The sequence below is a fragment of the Haliotis rubra genome, unplaced genomic scaffold (genome assembly GCF_003918875.1).
Source record: "Haliotis rubra isolate DU_JTF1 unplaced genomic scaffold, ASM391887v1 Scf231, whole genome shotgun sequence".
Taxonomy (NCBI): Eukaryota; Metazoa; Mollusca; class Gastropoda; order Lepetellida; family Haliotidae; genus Haliotis; species Haliotis rubra.
The window spans coordinates 1,356,880-1,375,535 of record NW_025766348.1 but is presented as its reverse complement, the minus strand read 5'-3'; the positions used below and the strand labels follow the sequence as shown (position 1 = coordinate 1,375,535).

Genomic DNA, 18,656 nt, shown 5'->3' with positions numbered 1-18,656 from the left:
GGTGGTGTACTGGTGCCTTTTGGTAGTTTTGGAATTCTGAATTAAATATTTTTGGCGTTTCCATGGCAACAAGTTCGACTTAGAATGAAATTAGTGGTAGTGCTCTTTTCCGGAGCAGAACTCTAAAACCGTTCAATATTTCTTCACCAAACTTGGCACATAGATAGATCTGGTTGTGTACTGGTGCCTTTTGGTAGTTTTGGAATTCTGAATAAAATATTGTTGGCGTTTCCATGGCAACAAGTTTGACTTAGCCTGAAATTGTGGTAGTGCTCTTTTCCGGAGCTGAACTCTAAAACTGTAGTAGTATAGGGAATGGGGGTTCTGTGACAGGCCGATTAAGAGCGTCATTATATATCTATTCCGCTTCCAGCCCCCAGTATAAATTAACAATTTCGAGCAGAGACACCATTCGATGCACATCCCAGACCCCTATAGGGTACCATGAGTTTCGGCAACCCCAGGCGGGAACGAGGACTGCAATACACGGTGCCGGATGCTAAGTTCCCCAGTCATAGAATGGGGATTCTATGACAGGCTGACTAAGAGTGTCATTATATACCAATTCCGCTTCGAGCAGAGACACCATTCAATAGACATCCCAGGCCAACTAAGAGCACTAATTTCACCACTCAGTGGTTTATGAGCGTGTGCCCGTACGGCACGCGTAAGTCGTGGACGCCGCCGGGCGGCGATCCACCGTTGGTGTCCATGGGCGACAGCGACGTCTTGTTGAGGGTGATGCCGTAGATGTTGTGTTTGTCGCTTCTCAACGCATTCATTCGGTGTTTGAACGTCTTATTCTTGAACAGAGCTTGTTTGAAGAGGACGTACTTGATGTGTTGTTTCACCACGTATTTCTTGACCCCTTTTGCCTTTCGGATCTCACCCTTGTCAGCTTTCAAGATGGAGTACATCTTAGGCCTCAAGCCGACGTATTCGGCGATGGGTGTGCCTGCGCATTCGTCCTTCATCTTACCAAGGACCTTTTTGTTGATCATGTTGTGTAGGGCATGGTCCTTGGGGTAATCGCTGGTGTCGTACAGGTGTATTTGTTTTGCCATGTCCTCGTACACGTCCTCGGTGTGTATATCTAGCAACAAGGAATCTGTGTCCGTGTACAGCAGCTCGCATCGATCACCGTAAGTAGTATAGGGAATGGGGGTTCTGTGACAGGCCGATTAAGAGCGTCATTATATATCTATTCCGCTTCCAGCCCCCAGTATAAATTAACAATTTCGAGCAGAGACACCATTCGATGCACATCCCAGACCGCTATAGGAGCCTTAAAATCTGTAGAGTTTCGGCAACCCCCGGGCGGGAACGAGGACGGCGCCGGATGCTAAGTTCCCAGTCATAGAATGGGATTCTGTGACAGGCCAACTAAGAGTGTCATTATATACCAATTCCGCTTTGAGCAGAGACACCATTCGATGCACAGCCCAGGTCAACTAAGAGCACTAATTTCACCACTCAGTGGTTTATGAGCGTATGCCCGTACGCCAAAGTCGTAAAGTCGTGGATTGCCGGGCGCGATCCACCGTTTATGTGTCCATGGGCGACAGCGACGTCTTGTTGAGGGTGATGCCGTAGATGTTGTGTTTGTCGCTTCTCAACGCATTCATTCGGTGTTTGAACGTCTTATTCTTGAACAGAGCTTGTTTGAAGAGGACGTGCTTGATGTGTTGTTTCACCACGTATTTCTTGACCCCTTTTGCCTTCGGATCTCACCCTTGTCAGCTTTCAAGATGGAGTACATCTTAGGCCTCAAACCGGCGTGATTCGGGCGATGGGTGTGCCTGCGCGATTCGTCCTTCATCTTACCAAGGACCTTTTGTTGATCGTGTTGTGTAGGGCATGGTCCTTGGGGTAATCGCTGGTGTCGTACAGGTGTATTTGTTTTGCCATGTCCTCGCATTACCGCCCCTCGGTGTGTATATCTAGCAACAAGGAATCCGTGTCCGTGTACAGCAGCTCGCATCGATCACCGTATTGCTTCTTGAGCTGGTTGTAGTAGAAATCATACATGGGTTTGGACAGGTCGAGAATGCTCATCCCCACGTAGACGGGTCGGTTGAGCTTGATGTGACTTTTGTTCATGTGCAGCGCCAAGTCGTTATCGAATAGCTTGCTTCGGTTGAAGGCGGGCTAGCGATCAGTTTCCTGAGTTTTTCCTCCTGCTGCGATCGTACGAGTTTGACCGTCCACCCGTTTTCTCAGGTTCTCCATCGCTCTTACCAAACACCGAAGTTGTTCATGAGCTTATACAAGTTCTTCTCGAAGTCACTGGTGGCCAGCTTTCGCAGGTCCGTGTTCATTCTGATGTAGGGCTCCATCCAAGGACTTTGATCAAACTTCAGCACCCTATGAATTTTGGTCAGTTTCATACCCAACGATAGGTACAGCTGCAGGTTGCGATAGTGCCGACATACTTGGTCTTGTTCATCAAGTTCGGGAAGTTTTTCCACCGAGCCAGGGTGTTCTCACCCAACAAGTCCCGCTGATAGTCGGACATCCAGTCTCGGCAGACCATCAACCGTTCGGGGCCAGCGGGTAGCTGTTGTGAGCAGCGTGCAATGCCTCGATACTCCAGATCCACTTCGAGGATGTAACCCTTCCCGAATCCGGCGCCGATGCTCGTGGATATCGATCTCATCGTCCAACCACTCAAACCCACCCGTAGGCAGAGACTGACTCATAGCCCAGCCGTACAGGTTGTTGGCGTCTAGGTAGAGGAGATGATTGGTGGGTTTGCTAGAGTCGTAGCCTTCCACGTGCGTATTGTTGGCTCTTGCGCACCGCTTAGCGGCCATGGAAATCCCACCTCGTAAGCCTTTCTCGATGAACAGGTGCATGTCGTAATCCGTGAGCAATTCCAGCTTAACTCCGGTTTTCTTCAGCAGCGCATCCCACGATAGACCGGGGCTGGTGTAGTACCATGCAGGGTCGAAGTTGATACTGTTTCAAACACGCCCTCCTAAACGCCTCGAACACATCGGCTAGCAGGAGCACGTCCGTTCTCAAGTACAGGTCGTGGTAGTCACCCAGATTCTTACATCCCAGTTTCTCCCACACGCTCTGCGCGCGTGGTCGTAATCGCCTTGGGAGATATGGGATTCGGTCAGGCTGCTGTAAAATTGGCCGATAGGGAGGTAATCGGGTCTCATCGAACTTAAGCCAATCATCCATGTACTGTCAGATGGGTACACACCCTTCCTCATCAGCAGGGTCCGAGTCCCGACATTGGTGTATCGGCCAGTGATGGGGAAGGTGTCATTGGCTTTGACCAAACTATCGGCGATGACAGGAGGAACTGAGCTGTCAATGAATCTCAGACCGCTGGAGCGAGAACGAGATGTATTTTTCCATGTTGTTGGGGATGCACTTGATATCACCGTCCGACTTTTGAGATGGCCTGCATGATCAGGTGGGCATCGTACCCTCTCAGATTGTGGAAGACCACGGGATGTTGATTGTTTTAGGGTTGATTCTAAGCTGGAGATTGCATCGCTATGGGCGGCACCTCGGTACCGCCGGTGATGTGGCAGTGATCTCTCACAACATCCCCATTCAGCAGCCCCTGACATATGTGGCAATTCTCAGCACGCTTTGTGAGCTTACTTTGGTCCTTCGGAGTCATGCGCATGGGGCAGCATTGTACAGCCTTTTCCTGATGATTTTCTCTTCCTGTTGCAAACACATCAGGAATCGCTCGCCGCCGCTTAGGACCTCGGTAGATGACTGGAGCGCTCGCCTGTCCATCGCATCGATCTACTACGCACCGAACCCGCAGGCTTGGTGTTCTTGGGTCTTGCACGAAAACTTTGCTCAGTGTTGGGCACGCCGTGGTCGAATCTGCTTGATGAGGGCTTCAAGTCTGCGTAGATCATGTAAGGCACAGGCATCTGATGTTTGTGGTTGGTGAATTTCAAGATGTTGTCGCCTTCCTTAGGCATGTCAATTCGATCGCCGCCTCCCTACACCTAGGCAATCCCCTGGTGTGCTTGCAGCAGGTCGCTCGCGTAAACCGCGCAGACATCGCTCGCAGAAGTGTTTCTTTTCTCTGTGCATCGATTGATCGCGGCAACAGTCGGCTCAGATTTTTATTGCCGTGTAGTTATACTGGCCGCCTTTTTCGATGAGGAATATATTGGTTCTAATGACGGTTTTATCGTCCACAGGGCTAATCCTATGCACGATGGTTTTATCGCCTTCGCGGACCGTAACAACACGCTGACGGCCACCTTGTTTTGCTTTTCAATTGCCCAGTAGGAGATGGGTGTTAAGCGCTTCTACACCCGTGAAGTCGAACCCGATTCTTCGATCGATGGATAGCTGGAACGCCTGCCCGGATTACCTGTTGGTTCATGCGTAGCAGCTATGACCGCCACCACCGCACAGTAATCGTTAACATCGTCGCCTTGGGTTTTGGGGTTAACGAGGGCCTTTTTAGCCTTGAAATGCTTGGGCACCGGTATGTGCGACCCACCTTTGAGCGGCATGTAGTTCGCTATGTCGAGATAAACGGTGTTGATTTTGTCTACCACCCATCCAGAGCCCATATGGGTATATCTCTCCAACGACTCTTGTATTTTCTGCAACGATGCGTCGATGGAGGATTCAATCAATTCTGGTTGGGTTAGGGCTTCCTGTTTACCTCTGAAATAGGGTGCAACGTACTCAGTACTACCGTCCGTATTCTGCTTTTGGAGCTCCATTTTCATCGTTAGTTGGTACTTGATGCTTTTCAAGTCGCCTAGTTCTTCGCGGAGTTTACTAGCGATGGGGGGTTTGACTGTACCGGTATCAATATTGGAATCAACCGTCATTATCCAACCCCGAGATACTTTCTACCCACGGGCGCGTCTGCTGGCACGAATCTCAACTCGACTGGCCTGGTGTCTTCCAGCAAGGTGATCAGCTCGGCTCTTCTCATGCGGGAATAACCCTTCAATCCCCGTTCTTTAGCTCGGAGTTTGAGATCTCGCACGGTAGGGGGCTTGGTATATTTCATTTCGAGCAAGGTGAGCAGTTGGGGTTTCCTAAAGGCGGAATAACCCGTCCAGTCCACGACTTTTGGCGAGAGCTTTGAGTTCGACGACAGTAGTCATGGTGTATACCATATGCGGAGCCACATGTCTAATAGGGCGTTTTCAATGTGCAGATAATCCCGTCAGCCTTCAAAAAAATATGAATCACCCCTTAAACTTTCGTCCTGAGCAGCCGGTTACGTTCGTTGAGGTAGTCTTTCTTCTTATCGTAAATAAGTTGGTTTCGAACTACGTCCCTTCCATGGTCTTTGCACAACCCATAATGTCCTTTGACCCCTATGCCGCATACTTTGCAAACATAATTAACATGACCCTTTCTCACACAGTGGGCATGCGAGTGGCAATATTCAGTCATACAGCGTTTGCCGCAGGTTGTGGGCTTGCCGAGCAATACCCATTTGCAATAATGAGTTCCCACGGGCCACATGTTGTATACCTTATGCGAAATCAAATGTCTAAATGAATGTTACTACATGCGGAAGGGGTCCGGGTTTGGGGCTTGGGTGTTGCTGGGGAAACTGGTTTGCTATGCTTCCATGTCTTGTGGATGACCTTCCAGAGTAATACTGCAGCTATCGAAACATAGGTTAACCTTTGGGCTGATTCTACCATCTCCCGCACCTTCTGGATACCCAGACGGGTGTCTTCTTGTTCCTCTTCTATTTCTTCCAGGACTTCGTCATTGTCATCATCCTTGTCCAACCTCGACAGGATGTCAACCAATAAATTCGACGATGTATTCGCGGTTTGCTCCACACGAGTCTCGAGACTCCCCAGGCGATCGTAGAAGTCCTGGATGGTTGGTAACGTACTACCAGGTATTGTTACTTTCGATCTATCCCGAGTCACCTTTTGTGGTTCGTCGACCGGCAACGATACTTGTTGGTTGTCGCCTGGCAACGATACTTCTGGTTCTTCGATGGTTTCCTCGATCTGATCTCTCCATATGTCGTAGAGTCTTGTGGACCCAATACCGAAGCGCTTTTTGACCTCGCTTGCTGGGAGCACCCCTCGAAGGGAGCGTATTTCTTGGATCTTATCCGAAGGTAAATTTCTTTTTTGGTGGCATGGTTGGTTTTTCCTGGGTATATATATGCCCATACTTCCTACTTGTCTATATGGGGATCCCAATCCTCTCCCAGGAATCCCAATCCTCTCCCAGTAATCTCAATCCTCCCAGGAATCCCAATCCTCTCCCAGGAATCCCAACCTTTCCCAGGAAACTCCTAGCAATGCTTATCAAATGCTTAGCAATGCTTAGCAATGCTTAGCAATACTTAGCAAATGCTTAGCAATGCTTAGCAAATGCTTAGCAATACTTAGCAATACTTAGCAAACTTCTAGGTTCTGTCTAGTGTACCCTAGTATGTCTAGTGTGCCCTAGATTCCCATATAGACAATATTTTGCGAATGTAGATATACTGCGCAACCAAATGCCTCCAAAAAGACAACTATCACAATACCAAGTGGAGGAGATTCGCAAGATGCGTGGAAAAGTCCCAGCACAAGAAACAAGACAACGATTCGGCATCGGTTCCAATCGACTACGCAAAATATGGAATACAGCCCCTGGAGAGAAAGCGTCGACCCCCCGCACAGACGCAGCCACTAGCGAGACGTCTGCCGGGCTCTTGCCCGCTGCAGAGCCAACTGTGCTCCCTGTCCAGGACTTCTACGAATGCTTTGGGAGGCTCGTGTGGAGCAAACTGCGGTGATGTGCATCGAATGATGTCTCTGCTCGAAATCGTAGAGGTGTTGGCTGTACACCGAATGGTGTCTCTGCTTGAAATCGTAGAGGTGCATGGGCTGTGCATCGAATGGTGTCTCTGCTTGAAGCGGTATTGGTATATAATGACACTCTTAGTTGGCCTGTCACAGAATCCCATTCTATGACTGGGGGTAACTGGTGGCTGCTTAGCATCCGGCCCCATGTACTGCAGTCCTCGTTCCCGCCCGGGGGTTGCCAAAACTCATGGTACCCTACAGATTTTAAGGCTCCTATAGGGGTCTGGGATGTGCATCGAATGGTGTCTCTGCTCGAAATCGTTAATTTATACTGGGGGCTGGAAGCGGAATAGATATATAATGACGCTCTTAATCGGCCTGTCACAGAACCCCCATTCCCTATACTACTACTGTTCACTCTTTCTTCACCAAACTTGGCACATAGATAGATCTGGTGGTGTTCTTGTGCCTTTTGGTAGTTTTGGAATTCTGAATAAAATATTTTTGGCATTTCCATGGCAACAAGTTTGACTTAGCCTGAAATTGGGGATAGTGCTGCTTTCTGGAGCAGAACTTTAAAAACCTTTCAATACTCTACTTCCGCTTTTCTATGTACACACCTAAATATTTGACATAATCATAACTCGTAGACATAATCATGAAGAGTATTTTGCCATTGCGGGGGATATTGATGACTCTGTCTTCTTGTGTATAATTATGACGTGACACCTACTTGGCCGATTAATTGACCTCCGGTGTCTGGGGACTCCTGACGTTGTGGCCGATTATTCTGCATCTATCTATCTATCTATCTATCTATCTATCTATCTATCTATCTATCTATCTGTTTGTATTTGTAGAGCACTAGGATCTGGTAGAACCACTCAAAAGCGTTATACTGAGCTAGGACCTGGCATTTGAAAAACTTGTTAAGGGTCCCTATTGAGGAACATTGTATGCCTTTCCGAAGAAGTAGGTCTTTAGATTTGCTTTTAACGCTGACAGTTCATGATGTTACCTCAGACTGAATGGCAGACTGTTCCACAGAGTAGGTCCGGATGTGTCGAAACATCTATCTCCAAATGTTCTGGTTTTGTTGGAAGGGACACAGAGAAGCAGTTGATCTTGTGACCGCAGATGTCGTGTTAGCTGGTAGAGTTTAAAGAGGTCTGCGAGATATGCTGGAGCAAGTCTATGTAGACATTTGAATACCATCACTAGTATTTTGAACCCAATCCTGTATCTCGCAGGTAGCCAGTGGAGCTGATGCGGTACAGGAGTAATGTGTTCCTTTCTTCCAATGACTCTTGCTGCTGTATTGTGGACTGTCTGCAGTTTCTTAATTAGAAAATCCGGGAGTCCAAACTGAAGAGCGTTGCAATAGCCCAGCCATGATGTGATGTAGGCTTGGACCAATGATGCAGTTGTCATTTGGTTCAGATATCTGCGAATCATGCTGATCTGACATAGATAGTAGTTGGTTCTCCTGCAGACACTGTTGATTTGTTGTTCCATTCACATTTGCAAGTCAAAGATGACGCCCAAGTTACGAGCCTGTGAACTGGGCTTGATGCACCAACCTCCTATGCTAAATACTGGCAGAGAGAGTCTTGATTGCAGACGTGAGGTTGTGAAAACTAGTAACTCCGTTTTGTCATTGTTAAGTTTGAGAAGATTACCTGACATCCATTTTCTGATGCTATCTACACAATGCTCCAAACGAGCAAATGCCGATGTCATTGATGAGTTTCTAAAGGTCTGAAGGCAAGGTATATCTGGGTGTCGTCTGCTTATAAGTGCAGACCCAATCCAAAAGATCTCACTAAGTCACCGAGTGGGGATGTGTGTATGGTGAACAACAGCGGACCTAGGACAGACCCTTGGGGAACAACGAACTCTTGCTCCTGAGAGCATGATATATGTCCATCAACAACGACGGACTGTTGTCTGCCTAAGATGTATGGGACTAGAGCGGTTCCTCTGACATCACACCTGTTGGATAGAGTAGAGAGTAGTACCTGATGGTCAGTGGTGTCAAAATAATAATAATAATATGTGCATTTATACTACGCTGGATTCCATACAAAAATGTATGCTCAAAGCGCTACATAAAAAGGTGATTGGAGTGCTAAAAGACATGAAACACTTGTACATAAAATAGTTTTGAGAATGTGTTTGTTAGTCAGTGTAGTATTTTCTAAAGAGAAGTGTTTTTAAGGCATATTTGAAGGAATCAAGGGATGTTGTTTGTCTTAGTTTGACTGACTGACTGTTCAGTCAATGAGTGGTAATATTAATTGTACAGGATTTCAGGGGGGCGTGTTCAGCGAGTCTTGTTGGACATCTACCTCATTCCACTAACGATACTGAACTGTTTTTAGCGATCTTTTCTCCACACGCACATTGACAGTGAACATTACTCCGAAATGGTCTGATATTATTGAGTGGTCAAGGCTGATGTTCTTGACTGTCAGATCATCTTCACGCACAATGACAAGGTCAAGGATATGTCCATGTATATGGGTGGGCTCCTTGATGACTTGTAGCAAATTATGTGATTCCAGGAGGGATATAAATTGCCAGGTAGTGTTGTTGCCTTTCTCGTCAATTTGATAGTTGAAAGCTACACAGATTAATAGCCAACTAGGGAGAGTTACAATGGAACTCAGCTGTGTTCCAAACTCCGCCATGAATGAGGAATTCTTATTTGGGGGTCTATAAATTAAGATCAAATTCAGATTCTGGTTATTCGATGTAAACTGGAGTGGTAACATTTCAAAGGAAGTTTGATCCCTGCCAAGGTTGAGTTGACAACATGACAGGCTGTCACTATATACCACACCGACACAGCCGCCTTCTGTTTGTCCTGGCTGTATGGGTGAATCTGTAGCCTTTAGGCACAAGCTTGGAGATCGTGACATTGTGAACGTCACCATCTCAACCAGGTTTCTGTGATTGTTAAGATATCCAAGTTATTATCGAGTTCAAGTTCAGAAAGTGACTGGGCTGTATCGTTGTCACGGGTGTCAGTTTTGACAGATCGAGCATAAGTGAACATATTTTGATAACATGGTCCTTGTAGGTCTTTTGAACACTTTTGTCTGGTGGTGCTTTTTTAGCACCAGATTTCTTGATACCGGCACGGCCTCCACAGTGAGTCTTGTTTAACGCTACAAATTCCAAGGTGAAAAATCGGTCAGGTCACTTCTTAGTCAAGTGGTTATCAAAAACTCCAAAGCAAAACACCAAAACATCTGCTCAGTTGTATCGTGTATTACCCATACTGCAAAAGTACGAAAAAATCAGGAAAAAACACAGTCCTCAGTTAACCGGGTGAGTCGCAGATAAATTGAAATCCGGGCATAGGGATGCTTCTCGACAGCCGCCCACAAATTTGACACAAATTTGACAATAATTATCGAATTAAACGATTAATGTCTATAATCAGCACAGGACATGTACATGATCTGTTAATCCTCAGGGCACGCAGGTAGAAGGATAAGTCGACAGACAGGTCTCAGGATCCGCTGACCATCAACCTGAACAGCAGCTGATCGAATCCTACCGTCAACCCCTGGGAAAGTCTCGTTTACCCTACCAATATGCCATGACACTCTGCGGGTTTAAGACCATCACAACATCTCCACACTCAATGTCCTTATGGTCCTTGTGATCGTTCTGCCATTTCTGCCTCACCTGTAGCTTAGGTAAGTAGTCACGAATGAAATGTTTCCAAAAGTGATCAGCAAGAACTTGACTGTGCCACCATCTGCGGCGACCAAGTATCTCATCTTCAGGATACACAACCTGTGGCATAGAACTGTCTCTGCCGTTCAGAAGTATGTTTGGAGTCACTGGGTCAATGTCACTTACATCCGATGACACATAACCCAAAGGCTTTGAGTTTAGGATTCCTTCTACTTCGGCCAATACAGTCTGGAGTACTGGTTCCGTGACACTTTGATCTCCGAGGGCAACTCTAAGCCCATACTTTACAGATTTAATTTCTCTCTCCCATACACCTCCCAAGTGTGGGGCACTTGGCGGGTTAAGGTGGAAGCGAATCTTCTGTTTAGCAAGTTGTGTTGTCAATGATGGCACCATTACTGCCCATGCCTCATTGAGTTCCTTGACTCTTCCTTTGAAATTGGTTCCATTTTCTGACCAAATCTCAAATGGCTTCCCTCGACGTGCTATGAAACATCGTAGTGCCATCAAGTAGGCATCAGTGTCCATTTTGTCAAGCAGGTCGATATGAACTGATCAGGTTGTCATGCATTTGAATATGATACCCCATCTTTTCTCCGAACGTCGTCCAACTGTCACGTGCATCGGTCCAAAGCAATCAGTTCCTGAGGAATAAAATGGCAGTTTGAAGAGTCTCAAGCATGCTGGTTTGCAAATCTGCCATTTTGGGAACTTGTGGATTTGCTCGCCATTTCTGACAGACTACACACTTGCTCCGGTGGGAGTGAACAGCTTCTCGTCCACGTATAATCCAATAACTTCGCCGAATCTAGGCAAACACATGCTCCACTCCACAGTGTAACAAGTCAGTGCCATAAGTCAGTGTCATATTTGCTGATGAGCAGATGGGTTGTCGGATGTTTAGGGTCAAGCACAATAGGATGTTTGGTGTCATCTGAAAGTTCCTCAGAGCGGCGGAGACGTCCGCCAACGTGGATTAGCTGTAATTGCTTGTCGAACACAGGGTCGAGCTGCATTAGTCGACTCTTTGAAGGTAATCTCTCACCATTCTCAAGTGCTGCAATATCATCAGGGAAACATTGCAATTGTACTTCTCGCAGTAATTGCAGTTCTGTGGCTTTTCGCTGTTCAGCAGGTTCGGCCGCCCCATCAAAACCCTCCATGGTTTTCGTCACAAGTTCATCCCAGCTTGTACATTCAGCTGGATCTACTGTCTTCAGATCTGATACCACAGCAGTAGCACAGAATGTCGACTTCAGTTCCACTGTGTCATCAATTACCTCAAAACTTTCTTGGTCAGGCCACTTATGGCAGGAAGGGTGGACCTAGTTTCCAACGTGAGTCCTCGCTGAGTTCTGAGAGTGACGTCATCTGCTGGATTGTCCTGAGTGTCCACAATACCCGAGAAATCACTTTGGATGTGGTTCTGCTGTTATAGTTTCAAATTTAGAAAAGAATTTCCGTTTCAGTGTTTCTGTTCTCCGGTATATACCTGAAATTCGCCGGTAAAATTCGTTTGAGACCGGTAAATTGGAAGCCAGCCGGACACTGTGTCCGGTAAATAATCATGTATTAAAATTTAAAAAATCATGGGTAAGCGAAATGACAGTCTTGGCTGTGCTTTCACGGTCTCAAAAATTGTTATATTCCGGAAATACCAAGGCTAAAAATAACTTTAAATGACAGTCGATCCATCAATTATTATTATCTTGGATTATAGCTTAGAACGTAATAAACCGGAGAAAGCCAAAGTTTTTCCGATTGTCTAACATGTCAAAATGGCTCGAAGGCAGACTACGCTTTCAAATTTCTTCACTCGGTTTATCTCAGGAATAATCGGATTTTCATAGCAAAGGCTCAAATACATGTGAGAAACAATCAAAATCAAATCCCATAAAAAAGTTGCCATGTGATCACACATACATGTCATCGAAAATAGCACATCAACAAATCCGCTGTTGAGCTCTGGTTAATCACGTTGTAAACTAGTGAAATTCAGTGTGGATTGCAATTAACAGTGTTTATCGTACATATCCACGGTTTTTCAGATGCTTAAAAAATACAGGGTTTTTTTCAATAATAATAGATAAACAGCGAAACATCGTAATAACTTTATCATAAAGACATGTCATCAGCCGAGTATTTACAACGTTTTCTATGATGCAACACACCGCGGTAATTGCGCAGGTAAACACCGCCATCCGAGAATGTATTATGTCAGAAAACACATTTTATTAATTAAATTCAATCCCATTTTCATTTATTAAAACTGTTTACAAAAACAACGGAGAAACCGTGAGTGAAATGGCATTACCTCATTTCATACAACGCCCGCTTACCACATTCGTGAGGGTCCGTTTTTCGCGCCTACCGCGATAGCACCAATTTCACATTTTTCTCAGCAATCACTTACAATCACAACCTTGTCATCCATTGACCCCAAGACCCGCGTTATTGACTCATTGAAGTCATATTTGACAATTAATTGCCAACATTTTGTTTTTACAATCAAAGTGGCACGTACCGCGGGAAGTCAGCGGTGACTGTCAAACTGTCTCCTACGTAAAATGTATCCAGCCAGGTAACCCAAAGTGACTTATAATTGACTTATTCAGAGGCTGCTTCCATTTGAGCATTTCGCAACATGCGCAGTGGTTTTATTGATGAACTTTGTGATTCATTGCACAAAAGATTTCCAGAAGATTCCATGCACGTACTGACCTGTCTGGATAAAGTTTTGAACCTAGTTCGCTCGCCCAATTCACAAGACAACTTGACTGAATACGCTTGGGATTCCCAAGATCTATCATTAGAACAGTTTGGCCCTGTGATTGGACAAGATGAGGCTGACGTCAGAGCATCTATCGATCGCTCTAAAAAAGACTTTAGCCATTTCAAAACTACAGTCGCGTGTCTCGGCACAACTTCGATGGAGCAGGACTGTAGGGCAATTATTACTGATTTTGCCAATGTGCTCCGAGATTTTGCAATTCTCGCACGTATAGCACTGACAATTCCAGTCAGCAGTGTCCCTGAGGGGGTTCAGCCTCCAAAATATCATTCATACCGCGAGGAGGAATCGTCTGTCACAACATTGCCTTTCAAACTTGATGCTTCTAAACTTGCATGCCAAAGAGAAACACATTCAGGGGGCCAGCACTCAATTCAGAAATAAAAAAGAGGAAACTTTGAATCATATTGCGTCTACTTACGCCTTGAATTGAAATGAAGTTGACTGAAAATGGATACACAGTGTATATATTTTGTTTCGCTTAATGTCATATTTATTGTAGCTGTCGATCACAACAAACTGGCATGCACACTCCGGCGCAGCGATGACTTGCATGTTTACCTCATTCCATGAGCGTACAACTGCTGCTTACCTTGTTCATGACGGACGTATCTAAATACATAATAACCCAGCTGCAGAATATAAAAAATCTAAAAAAGGAACAAAAAGTCTAAATAAATAATGATCTGCCAGTAATGTGTTAAGATAAATAAGCGAAGTTTTGGTGAAATCATAATTGTTGTTAGCTTTCGAGCCAAACAAAATGGCGGCTGCCGACCGGGTGGATGTCAATGAAATATTCAACTACCCTTGCCGGAAAGGCAGATCCAACGTTTGGAAGTGTTTCGGATTTTGGAAGAAATGTCAGGGGTCCCCAACGAAGGAAAAACTTGACATGTCAAAGGCGATTTGTCGTATTTGTCGAAAGGAATACGCAAACAAAGGTATCTACTCATTATTTCGTGATACTATCAAGTGAATGGTCTAATTGATAAGTAAAGATGTTATGAATGCGTTGTTTACTGTAATATCATATTATATGTGCATGATATGAATCCGTCCATACTCAGAAGTCTATTACTATCAGTACGAAATTTGAAACTACAGAATACATACAAACAAATTGAAACGTTATTGAAAACGAATGACATGTAGGCCTTGTGACATGAATTATCGTAAATCAGGTTAAAACTTGAGTACCCTTTTACTTTGCTATGTCAGAGTCACTTTTGGATATATATCTACTTGCAAACATAAAATATATGAAATAAATCCTGAAAGTTGATTTCATAAATGATAAGAGATTATTTATTTGTCGAAATCAAGAACATAATTGATATTTGTCTTGTACTTAGTCGACGAAAATATATGTTTGTGTCTATATATTTCGAATTTCAATGAATTTTGTTCTAATTTCGTAAAATTTCTAGTGAAACGTATTAGCGTAGTTTAGGCTAAAATTTGTAGCCACTAGTATGATAAAATTGTTGAGGTTGGCATCTCTGGCATTGATGGTAAATAAATAATAAACCATAAAAAGAACAAATTCTTTTTCTTTTCTTTTGTTCAAGTTCAACCATCTGTCTCTGAACTGAACTTACGTACCTTTAAGATTCTGAGACAATACCAAACACATGGTCTTGTGTAACATATGTTTTATTCAGAGGTTATTCTTGTCATTTCATTTAACCGATTATTGACTGATGATTGATCGGTTGAGCCAATCCGATTGTAACCGATGATCGATTATGAAATCACAACCGATTCCCAACACTAGTCAAAGGGTACAATTATTTTTCAATTCTTTGCTTTTCTGGCTAACAGGTAAAAGGTTACATGTTCTCAACGTGACATTAAGTGCTTCGCATCAAAAAAGAATATAGTTACTGATGTTGTTTTTAATTTTATTCTGCTTATGGCAACGTTTTTCATTTTTCTGACCTTAGTCACATAGGTATTTGATCGGAAAACAACAATATCATCGCAAGGGTGAACCTATTAAGTTAGATACAAAATAGGCTATGTTTCATCGACTTTTTCATCAGACACCATGAAGTACAATGTCTACTAACATTAAATTATTGATATGCTTTACAGTAAAGTTATCAGTTTATCTGAGCAAACCGCTTCACTGATAAATTTGTCTCATATAGGTTATTATTTGTCTGAGCTATTTTCTTCTCTAAACATTTGTCATTATGTGTGGCATGAATGTGTGATTGAAAGGATTTGTGTTTTGATATAGTTTGTCATATTGATGACTCTGTCTGTCGGTGATGCACTGCTGTTTTCGGCCTGTCTTGTTTATTCTAATACTCAAAGAAACATTATTGATGAAGATGGACTGCTTGAGTGTATCTTTTTTTGCCGATTCAGTCACAGCTGCTGGTAATTTTTCTAATATCTAATAGACTAAGAGAGAGATACGCATACACACCCTGTAATACGCACCAGCGATAAGACATTTGCTAGTGGCCGTTACGGTTTGCTATGTACAGAGTAACGGCTCGATACGGCTGAAAAACATTGGGTGTGTCACGGTGACAGGTACATTTTATCACATTTATACACTATATCGTAAACATCTTGTCAGTCATAGATAGCCAGTGTATTTGAAAATGCGAATGTGTTCAAAGGAATTGTTTTAAATGTGAATTTACGAATTTATGACCCTTTGATTCCAAACATTGTTGATGCTTTCAATTTCATTTGTGTATTATTGTCTAAATTTGTCTTAAAGAGAAATTCAACTTATATATTTATTTTCAAGAAGCATACTATAACATGATTGTTAACTGCATTAACCGTAATATGGTCTGATATGAAAGGAAAGGCTGATATGACATAATATTCACAACATTTTATGACTTTGATGCTACGGTAGCTAATGGTAAGCTTTGTGCGTAAATACGGTTTCCTATGGTCACCGCAGCAGTGAAATCAATACATTAACCCATTTCTGGTGTCCCCCGCCGTGATGTTGCTGGAATATTGCTAAAAGCAGCGTAAAACCAAACTCAGTCAGTCAGTCAATACATTAACATTTATTGCAGTTTATAAAACTCCATTTCAGAGCTGGTTTAACTTCAAAATAGCAGTTTGATGTGCTTCATTTAGTGCATTTAACTGCCACAATAATGGTATATACAACAAATAAATTCAACCCGGTTCCATTTGGCATTCTCTCGCGACTTTCACCCAAGCCAATGCCAAATGCGATATTCCTGTTTTGCAGACCTTAACATGAAGGTTTGTAAACATATGGTGAGAATCAAGTATACTAAACTGTGGATCTGTACTTTCTGGTTTTTAATACAAAAACCTTGGAATATCTGAATCACCAACTTGTACATTTCTGTGGAGAGATGTGGATTCCCATTCTGCATATCGGGTAGCATATATGTCACAAGCCCAGGTAATGTTCATAGTGGTCTTTTTGAACTTGGACACTACCCCTTCTTGCACAACACTTTCAATGGTTGAAGAGAGTTAGTTTTTCTTGCTTTTGTGGTTGGTTCAGTTTTGTTATTAACCACATCATACAACTTTTGACTCATCTCTTCAAGCCGTGATGCGGACGATGGGTCTTTCCTAAGACGTTTTCCTTCAAATGTTTTAAATAAAGTTGCATTTCTTTCTTGTTTAATTTCTGACACAGGCGTTGGGGGGAACTGAATATCTCTACAAACTGCAGGTCACTGATACCGAGATGATTCTTCCTTGTAGGCTTGTAGTTCTCATTCAAATACTTCCGAACTGACAAAATATCAGATTGATCTAATCTTCTGCCTTCCTGTGTGCTGTCTTGGCTTCCCGAAGAATCAGAGACCACTGCCCTGAAAGATTCACTTTCCTGATCCACTATGGTATCAGGACGATTTGGCGTCACAAGGTCCTCAGGTCCATCTCAACCCTGACGCCATAGAAGAGGACTCTATCTACACCTTCACTTTCACTGAAATCATCATCCTCTTTATCATCTATGCTATTTTCAGTGTCAGGAACTTTCTTCTGCAATGAATCCAATGTATCCTTTGCCATTACAAAAGGTTTCTTTGAACTCTGTAAACCATGTAGAATGATGGAGCGGTTTTGCCCTTCTAGGTTTACTTTCTGTAGCAGTTCTTGGTAATTTTATACCAGGAGGACATTTTGCATGTTGATTTCTTTTAGAATTGTTGGTTTCTTTGTACTTTTGGATTCTTCATAAACATCCTTCTGGAATTGCAATAGGGTCAATGGCCTATCATCACAACTTCTAACCACGAGTCTGCTCCACTGGTCATCAAAACAGCAAACTGGTGTATGAATATTTTGCTTTTCCCACTCTTCTAAGACAAACCGTATCAACATGATCAATGCTAGCAAACCGTATCCACGAAAACAATTTGCCACTAGCAAACGTGTGGCTCCATGTGTAGCAAGCCATAGCCTCTCAAATTAGAATTTGTCTGTAACTTCACCATATAATTGAAATTATCCACACCCAATTACACACATACACATCACAATTACTTGTCACCTGGTATCACATTGGTTTGTGAAGTGTATGTTGTTTTGATAATTAAAACCAGACATTATTTCCATTTGATGCCAAAACTTAGCAAATAACATTGAATTTTTACACAATTCTTGTAACATTTGGTCGGATTTTTAGATCAAATTATTACAGAATTATTATGTTATCAAAGTACGATAAATTTGCCCCCCAAAAGCTTAACGTTTGGCTTTATTTATACAATTTGTGCTGTAAGACCACACGGTGAAAAGTAGTTTCAGCCGTAGGGAGCTGTTACTCTGTACATAGCAAACCGTAATGGCCACCAGCAAACGTCTTATCGCTGGTGCGTATTACAGGGTGTGTCTCAGGGTGCATCATGGTCAAAGTCTGGTTTTGTAAAATATTGTTATGAAGCACTGTTATTCATTGTGTAACAATGTTCTACCGTATATTACCGTCTATAAGCCAAGTTTTGCGGACCAAAAAAAGCAGTCTGTAGAAGGGGGTCGTCTTATGCATGGGTTACGCTTTCGTCAAACTTTTTTCCAGGGGTAAGGAAGCAACAGCGTATCACTTCGCTTGAACAAACAACAGAAGACGACTTTGTCAGTAGAGACGTCAAATTTGCAATTAAACATCACTAGACAAGATTATTTACCTTTTAAGTTGTAAGTTGTTTTTGCTGGGCATTGTATTATTTGCAGGGATTAAGATTAGGGATTAAGAGCCAGAAATAGCAATCAGCTGTGCACATATTTCCCGGCGATCAAGTTCAAACATGCACAATAATATAACGGGACGAATTCTGACGCAGTCATCAGTAAAATATAATACAGAATACTATTATTTAACCCAAAGAAATATATCCTAGCATTGTGTA

The 18,656-nt window shown here is 43.4% G+C and overlaps 1 protein-coding gene and 1 long non-coding RNA gene across 2 annotated transcripts in view; one reads left to right on the top strand and one right to left on the bottom strand.

Annotated features, from left to right (window-relative positions):
• LOC124278117 (structural maintenance of chromosomes protein 5-like) overlaps window positions 1-18,656 on the top strand; it is a 387,080-nt gene that overhangs the window by 72,482 nt on the left and 295,942 nt on the right. The gene's annotated exons all lie outside the window — the stretch shown is intronic.
• LOC124278119 lies at window positions 1,597-17,627 on the bottom strand. The gene is made up of 4 exons (XR_006898989.1): window positions 17,614-17,627; window positions 15,709-15,781; window positions 1,825-1,831; window positions 1,597-1,608 (listed from the first exon to the last, which is right to left on the bottom strand). It is a non-coding gene; the product is annotated as an uncharacterized LOC124278119 (long non-coding RNA).